The 8,849-nt window shown below is 44.0% G+C and overlaps 2 non-coding genes across 2 annotated transcripts; both read left to right on the top strand.

The window, feature by feature from the left end:
• The first annotated feature begins 350 nt into the window (after positions 1-350).
• Positions 351-422, top strand: TRNAH-GUG. The gene has a single exon. It is a non-coding gene; the product is annotated as a tRNA-His (tRNA).
• Positions 423-2,095: 1,673 nt separating this feature from the next.
• Positions 2,096-2,167, top strand: TRNAH-GUG. Its single transcript has one exon. It is a non-coding gene; the product is annotated as a tRNA-His (tRNA).
• The last annotated feature ends 6,682 nt before the right edge of the window (positions 2,168-8,849 follow it).

Consider the following 8,849-nt stretch of genomic DNA (forward strand, 5'->3'; position numbering starts at 1 on the left):
ATATATTCCGGCTCCCACACTATCTGGACAAACTCTGGTTGGGACTGGGCTGTCCCTTAAATTCTACAAGGTGGAAAATCAATTCCGACCCACACGCTCAAGTTCCTTCCAAGCCCTGGGGAACAGGAACTTCGAGTACAGTTCCCAGGGTCACAAGCTGCCGGGTGTGATCGAATGGGTCAGAATCTAAGAAGCAGAATAGTCCACTAAGAGGGCGTTTGCTCCGGGAGAAGCGAAGCTGGAGACTGGCAGGAACAAACAATGACAAATCAATGTCATTTCAAGGGGGCGGGACTTTGAACAGAGAAGGGCTCCAGCGAGGTTTAAAATCTATGAGTCCCGAGTAGCTCGCCGTGATCGTATAGTGGTTAGTACTCTGCGTTGTGGCCGCAGCAACCTCGGTTCGAATCCGAGTCACGGCATTGTGAAAGCAATGGCACGGCAGAGGGGCAAATGTTTTATTGCTCTCCTTCATTTTTATCTAGAGTTTGTTGACATTCTCAAAAATAAGCCCTAATGCCTCTGTGATTGTTGGAAAGGTCACTTATACACCAATTCTAGCAAAATTAGACTTCAAAAGATCATAACACGCCTCTGGTTATTCTTGGGCTGTGCATGTTATCACTCTCCGGGACAAAGCACAGAGGCTGATGTTGTTAATAAACATTTGTACACGTTTCCATGGAAGCACTAAAAAACAGCTTAACAGAAAAGAATGCGTCATAAAGGAGGTGACCTTTGAGGAAGCTCTTAAAGGCAGAATAGGAATTTTGTCAAACAACCAAGATAATCTCCCGTACAAAGACTTTTGAAGTAAGTCTAGAAAAGGAAATTCCCCTTTGTAAATTCGCTTTTTCCACCCTCACAATGCCCAAAGGCTTTTGGCCCGACAGGTAGTAGGCGCTTCTCAATCACCTGCTTGAATGAATACAAATAGAGAATGGGAACGACTTGGAGGGAGGGCCAAGAAATGAAGGTGGGAAAAGGAGACGAATTTCCTGCAGAGGTAGGAGTAGAGGAGGTGGAGTGAAAGGATTTAACTCTTGTTCAGCATGATCCCTCTGGCCGCCCCGCAGAGGGAGGGTTAATGGGAGCGGGCAACTGTAGAGACAGGTGGTCACTCTGAAGTCACTTGTCAGGTAACAATGGCACCCTCTCAACTGAGCATATTGTGTGCACTGGTGGAGTGGTGCCTAAGGCATTTGACTGCTGACCAGAGAGTTAGCAGTTCAAACCCACTAGCTATTCCTTAAAAGGAAAATTGGGCAATCCACTTCCGTAGCAACACCGCTTCAGAAAGGCAAGGAGGATCACTATGAGTCGGATTCGACTCCACGGCAGTGAGTTAGGTTTGTGTTTTGGTACTGTGTGTACTTGGCCCTGTTTTAGACGCCGTAGGAGTGGGAGCGCTGCTAGACACGAAGTAAAACCGGACCCAGTCTCCGCCTGCCACCCAGCGGTTATACAGAGGCGGGTACAGGGCCTGGCAGTAGTACTCCGGATGGACTAGTCAAGGCTGTCGAAGAGAAGGAGGAAATGGAAGGAAGATTGTGTTCTTGGGAGGGCGGAGAAAGAGAAGCATTCACTAAGCTCCTTCAACTTGTCAGGTCCTGTTCTGGAGGTGCCTACACCCTCGGCAGAGGCGGTGTTGGGTCAGTCTCGGAGGAATCAACAGAAGAGAAACCCCGAGGAGCGCCCCCTGCAGACGAGGGAAGTCTGGAGGTTCGCTGGAAAGGTCTTCTGGGTACAGAACGGCGTCCTCCAAGGCACGGGAGTCACACGGCTTGTGAACATTATGAGCTCCGGCCAGCCCTGTCCCTGAAGGCCCTAGAAGTCCTTCTCAAATCCCCCAGGGCTCTCACATGGAGCCCCCTTATGCCCATCGCTTTATCTCTAACGCCGGTGGGTAACAGACCAATACAGGAGAGAACCCAAGAAACTGGCAAAAGCACAGTGCGCCTGCGCATTCTCAGACTCTGCCTTCAGCTGGAACCCCTCCCCGTAGGTGGGCCATTTAATGACGTACTGCCTGGGAAGGCCTATGACTATTGAAGAGGAGAACCAGAAAGACGTTGTTACAGGTCCCCGGTAGCTCGCCGTGATCGTATAGTGGTTAGTACTCTGCGTTGTGGCCGCAGCAACCTCGGTTCGAATCCGAGTCACGGCATTGTGGGAACAATGGCACGGCAAGGGGTTCGTCTTTTTTTCTCCCCCAGCAAATACTATTTTGTATAAATCATAACTCATTTTATTGAAATGCACCGCCATGTCTCTTTCCCCTGAAACCGACCCACCCTGAGGATCGCTACCTCCGATAATTCTAGTTTATGCGCTTAATACAGCTTCAGATGAAACAATTTCAATCCCTTCCCTCCAGAAAATCATTGTCTAAATCACCTTCCTACACCAGCAAAACATTTGATAAAAATAATTTAAAAAACGGTTGCAGCAACACATCAACAGGGAACTTCCAGAAATTCAAGCTGGATTCAGAAGACATAGAACTAGGGATATCATTGCTAATATCAGATGGATACTGGCTGAAAGCAGAGAATACTAGAAAAAATGTTTATCTGTGTTTTTTGACTGTGCGGATCATAACAAATTATGGATAATATCACGAAGAATGGGATTCTGGAACACTTAATTGTGGAACCCGTCCATAGACTAAAAGGCAATCTTTCTAACATGATGTTTCATGGTTTAAAATCTGGAAAAATATGCATCAGGGTTGTCACTTTTCGCCAAATTTACTCAATCTGTATGCTGAGCAAATAATCCCAGAAGCTGAACTCTATGAAGAAGAACATGGCATTAGGATTGGAAGAAGACTCATTAACAGCCTGCATTATCAGATGACACAACCTTGCTTGCTGAAATTGAAGAGGATTTGGAGCACTTGCTCCAAAGATCAAAGACTACAGCCCTCAGTATGGATTACACCTCAACATAAAGAAAACAAAAATCCTTACAACTGGACCAATAGCATCATGATAAACGGAGAAAAGATTGAAGTTGTCAGGGATTTCGTTTTACTTGGATCCACAATCCATCCCCATGGAAGCAGCAGTCAAGAAATCAAACAACATAGAGCACTGAGCAAACTGCTGCAAAAGAACTCTTTAAAGTGTTAAAAGTTAAAAATGTTGAGTGTTTGGATAAGTTTCAGAAATAGTGTTGATAGTTACACAACACTGTGAATGCCACTGAAATATACATTTAAAGGTTAAAATGGTAAAATTTGTTACATGTTTTTATCACAATAAAAATTTTTAATGAAAAAATAATTATTTTAAAGCATTTAAAATACAAATTACAAAGTTAATGAAACTGAGTGCCATGATCAATTACGATCTGCTTGGGACCTGGGATTGAAGAATGAAGGCACTTCTGTTAGCTTATCAGTAGTCATCATTAAGTCATTTCTCCCAAGATTCCTTTTGCTCCAGGTACAGCAAATGGTGGTAGAATTTCCAAGCCAATAAAAGTTAAGGTCCTGTGAGTAAAAAAGAAGTGAAAAAAGGCAGGTAATAAAGAAAAAAGAAGGGGAAAAAATGTTAAAAAAGCAAAGAAGTCACTTTGAGGACTTTGAAGTCAAGTACACCTGACCCAAAACATGGTATTTTCTTCTTCTTCCTTTTTTTTTTTTTTTTTTTTGTGGTGTTCCTTCCTCTTCCCTCCCCTCCCACCTGTGGTAACCAACAAAGAAAGTTTCCTTTAAGCCATGGTATATTTAATTGCCTCATATGCATGTGAAAGCTGGACAATGAATAAGTAAGATAGAAGAATTGATGCCTTTGAATTATGGTGTTGATGAAGAATATTAAATATGCCACAGACTGCCACAAAAATGAACAAATCTGTCTTGGAAGAAGTATAACCGGAATCTCCTTACAAGCGAGGATAGCAAGACTTCATCTCACGTACCTTGGTCATGTTATCAAGAGGGACCAATTCCTGGAAAAGGATGTCATATTTGGTAAAGTGGAAAACCAAAAAAACCTCACTCCTGTAGAGTTGTTTCCCACTCATAGCGACCCCTCCTTGGGTTTCCGAGGTGGTATCTCTATGGAAGTAAATTGCCCAATCATCCTTCCGAGTGGTAAAGTAGAGGGTCAGCCAAAAAGAGGAAGACCCTCAATGAAATGAATTGACACAATGGCTGCAACAATGGACTAAAGCATAACAACAATTGTGAGGCTGGCACAGGACCCTCAGTGTTTTGTTCTGTTGTACATAGGGTCACTATGAGTTGGAACCAACTCCAGGGCACCTAATAACAACACACCAGCAAAACAGCGTCCCTGTGACCTTCTATGGTAGATGATGTTATGTGTCAACTTGGCTGGGCCTGGTTTTGAGTGGCTGGGCAGCTGGATATAATTATTCCCCATGATGAGACTGGTAATCAACTCCATGGTGGAATCTACTGGAGCAGCTGAGTGTCTGCCTTACGGATGCTTCCAGTATATAAGGAGAAGCGTTAAAGAAGGTCTCTGCAGCTTTTTGGCATGCTTGGACCCTGCATGTAGCTAAGTCTTCATTTAGCAGCCTGCCTGGTTTTCCTGCCAATCTTGGGACTGTCTCTGGATTTGAACTAGTGGCCTGTCGTGTTGTTTGGTAATATTGGGACTGTGCCACTTTGTTGACCTTGGGCTTGTTAGCCTCAGCAGCTAGCAGCTTCCTGGGTAAAAAGACATCTCCAGCTCCAGTGGGCAGGGAGCAAGAGGCAGAGCTAAAGTCCAAGGTCAAGGAGCTTTCACCCAGCTCCTAGAGCTTGCACTTTGAACTCAGACTTCTAGCCTCCTAAACTGTAAGAGAATAAACCCCTATTCATTAAAGCCATCCACGCATTTGTAGTATCTTCTGTTAGAGGGGAACTAGAGAACCGAAACACCTTCTGATTTTTTTCTTTCCTTTTCATGTATTTTAAAAATTTTGGTCTTTCATTTGTAAATAAAGAACATGTGAAAAGTAAGGCTCCCTCTCATTCTTTACTCTATCTACCAATTATTGCCAGTTTCCAGCATATCTTTTATGACAGTCCTTGCATAAACAAACATTAATGTATGTACGTTGTTGTTGTTGTTATTTGCCGTCGAGTCGGCCCCGACTCATAGCGACCCCTCCTTGGGTTTCCGAGGCAGTATCACTACGGAAGTAGGATTGCCCAACCTTCCTTCCGAGGAGTGGCTGGTGGGTTTGAACTGCCAGCCTTCTGGTTAGCAGTCAAGTGCCTTAGCCACTATGCCACCAGAGCTCCCAATGTATGTATGTATATATTAATAAAAAAAAAAACACTGCTATCAAATTGATTCCAACTCATAGTGACCCCTCCTTGGGTTTCCCAGACTCTATGGAAGTAGGTTGCCCAGTCTTCCTTCCAAGGAGTGGCTGATGAGTTTGAACTGCTGATCTTCTGTTTAGCAGTCAAATGTCTTAGGCACTATGCCACCAGAGCTGTATAAAAGCCAAAAACCAAACTCACTGCCATCAAGTCAGATCTGAGACAGTATCACTACGGAAGTAGATCACCCAACCTTCCTTCCAAGGAGTGGCAGGTGGGTTTGAACCACCAGCCTTCTGTTTAACAGTCAAATATCCTAGGCACTATACTACCAGAGCTGACCTTTTTGTATAAAGCACAAATGATTTCTTCAGTCCCTCCATCCTCCCCTCAAGTCACATAGAACACGAGGGGATAGATTTGCACTGGTAACTGATCTATCCTCACCAGGAAGAGTAACTATACCGCTGCTAGGGAATCTGCACCAACATCAAGTCCTGTCCTTCTCCCCAAGCCCAGGCTCCTGGCTGGGCAGGAATGGAGGCGATTTAAGTTGGTAAAATGGGAGAAAGTAATGCCTTACTGGGAGCTCTGGTAGCATAGTGGCTAAGACACTTGCCTGCTAACCAGACGGCTGGCGGTTCAAACGCACCAGCCACTCCTCGGAAGGAAGGTTGGGCAATCCTACTTCCACTCCTCGGAAGGAAGGTTGGGCAATCCTACTTCCGTAGTGATACTGCCTCGGGAAACCCAAGGAGGGGTCGCTATGGGAAACCCAAGGAGGGGTCGCTATGGGAAACCCAAGGAGGGGTCGCTATGGGAAACCCAAGGAGGGGTCGCTATGAGTCGGGGCCGACTCCACAGCACATAACAACAACAACAATGCCTTACTGCGCTCATGAAAACCTCTGGAATAGAGCCTGGGTCCTGTTAGGAAGAAGTTCTGTTTTGATTTCAGGTTGAAAGGGCTGAGCAGACACTCCTGAGTTTGGAGTTGGGAAGAGGGATTTCACTTGCCAGATCCTTTTGAGACACTCTACTCCCATCTTTCAATTCTCTTACTGCAGGATTCCACTTGAGTCACAAATCACTAATGTTAGAAGATTCAAGATGGTTGAAGGTAGGACCTGAGTCTTACTCATGTTTGTGCTCAAAGTACATAGACTCTTTAAAAAAAAAAAAAAAAAAGTCCAGAAAACAATGAAGTGAGTTTTCTTTATGGTTGCATCTTAAGTTGTATTCTTTCAACACACACACAAAGTATTATTTTCCTTGAGTAGACTGGGAGTCATGGCGACCCCATGTGTACCAGAATAGAAATGAATAAAATTTTCTTGGCCATAATCTTTATGGAAGGTCCCTAGGTGGTACAAATGGTTTGCACTGGACTGTTAAAGATTGATGGTTTGAACCCACTCAATGGTACTGTGGAAGAAAAGGCCAGGCAACTTCTTCCCGTTAAGATTACAACCAAGAAAATTCTATGGAGTAGTTTTACTCTGTAACACATGAGTTGGAACAAACTACATGGCAATGAAAAATAATCTCTGCAGAAGCAGATCACCAGATGTTTCTTCCACAGCATCTCTCAGTAGGTTCAAACCACCAATCTTCAGGTTAGTAGTCAGCTGTGTCACTCAGGGACGTCTGAGGTGCCTCCAGAACCATGCTATTTTCATATCAGATTAACAATTTCTATTTCCACTAAGAAGGAAAATGTGCATTTCCTTTTTTCCAGTAACTTGTTGTTCTCTAGGCCTATGTTTTCTCCTTTCCCATCCTTGACAGAGCTATGACCTGAAGAAATACTTTCTTTTCCTCTTCACTTTACAGTGAGAAAACCAAAAAAATGCAACTGACGTGGAGTCTCAATGAAATTTTAGGGTCTAATACGACCCTTAGGAGCTCTGGTAGCTTAGTGCCTAAGGCACTTGACTGGTAACCAGAAGCCTGGTGGTTCAAACCCACCACCCACTCCTCAGAAGGAAGGTTGGGCAATCTACTTCCATAGAGATACTCGGAAACCCAAGGAGGGGTTGCTATAAGTCGAGTCCAACTCTACGGCACATAACAACAACAACAACAATATGGCCTTTAAGGAGCTTTGGTGCCGAAGTGCCTAAGACATTTGACTGCTAAGCAGAAGGTTGGCGATTCAAACCCTCCGGGCACTCCTGGAAGGAAGGTTGGGCAATCTACTTCCATAGTGATACCACCTTGGAAACCCAAGGAGGGGTGGTTATGAGTCGGATCTGACTCGGTGGTAGTGAGGTGTTTTTTTTTTTTTTCCGTCATATGACCTTTAAGCATCTCTGGTGGTTTGGTGCCTAAGGCATTTGCTAACCAGAAATTTGGTGGTTCAAATCCACCACCCGATGTTCTGGAGAAGGAAGATGGGGCTATCTACTTCCATAAAGATTTACCACCTCAGAAACCCAGGACCTCTGGACTTCTGGTAAGATGGCAGAATAGGCAGGCAAGCTCCACAGACCCTCTACAACAGAGAAAAGAGAAACCAACTGACAGAGATACAGAAGATAATCCTGGGGTCCCAAGCTTTGAAAGGAACTATACAGAAGTGGATTAGGCACCAACTAATGGAAAAACCTAATGAAAACGGTGAGTACAGAGATGGTCGGAGCAGTGGACTGTTAGCTACTCTGACAGCACTGACAGTCTGAATATTTCCAAGTGGTGTTGGGACCTGAGAATTGACCTAAAGATCATCCCTGGTCACCAAGGGCTGCAGGGACAATTGGGCTGGTGGCCTATGACTAGGAAGGGAAATAGCAAGGAGGGAGACAACCTGAGCTATGGACTTTCGGCTGTCCGGAGGGCACATCCATTTTGATTGTTTACACGTGGTGGCCATTTTGGATATTTAAAATGATCAAGGGTGCAGCCATTTTGAATGTTTACAAGTGGTGGCCATTTTGGATTTTAAAATGATATCATTCTCATTCAGATTCCAGGGACCTAAGAATTGCCAAGGACAACAGAGACATACAGGAGGCAGACAACAGGAAAGGAGACAGGTGGTGAATGCATAAGTGCTGCCAACTAGCAAATAGAGGAGCACAGCACAGTACCCTGCTTACATAGATAACATACAAACAAAACATAGAAAATGAAAATCGTGGGCAAGTCACTCCAACATACACTCACCAATTAAATACAAACACAAAAAGGTTACAATGCCTCGGAGAAAACAGAGAGTCACAGTTCACACAAAGATAAGGCAGGAGAAATAAGGGACCAGGACATAGATCCAAAACACATGCTTGAGGAAGATGCAGCACTGGAACTCCCTGATAAGGAATTCAAAAGAATTATATTTAGGTACCTTCAGCGAATTGAGAGATAGATCAAAGAAAACACTAACGAAATTGAGGAAAACACAGAGAAGACCCTAGAACAATTTTGAAAGACAATACAGGAACAAAATGACAAAATAAATGAAAAATTAGAAATGATACAAAATCTACAGATAGAAATCCAGAAGATTAATACTAAATTTTCAGAAATAGATAAGACATTGAACAGATAAAGGAGTAGAATTGAA

This window comes from Orycteropus afer, unplaced genomic scaffold (genome assembly GCF_000298275.1).
Source record: "Orycteropus afer afer isolate SDZICR_OR568_19922 unplaced genomic scaffold, OryAfe1.0 scaffold00026, whole genome shotgun sequence".
NCBI lineage: Eukaryota > Metazoa > Chordata > Mammalia > Tubulidentata > Orycteropodidae > Orycteropus > Orycteropus afer.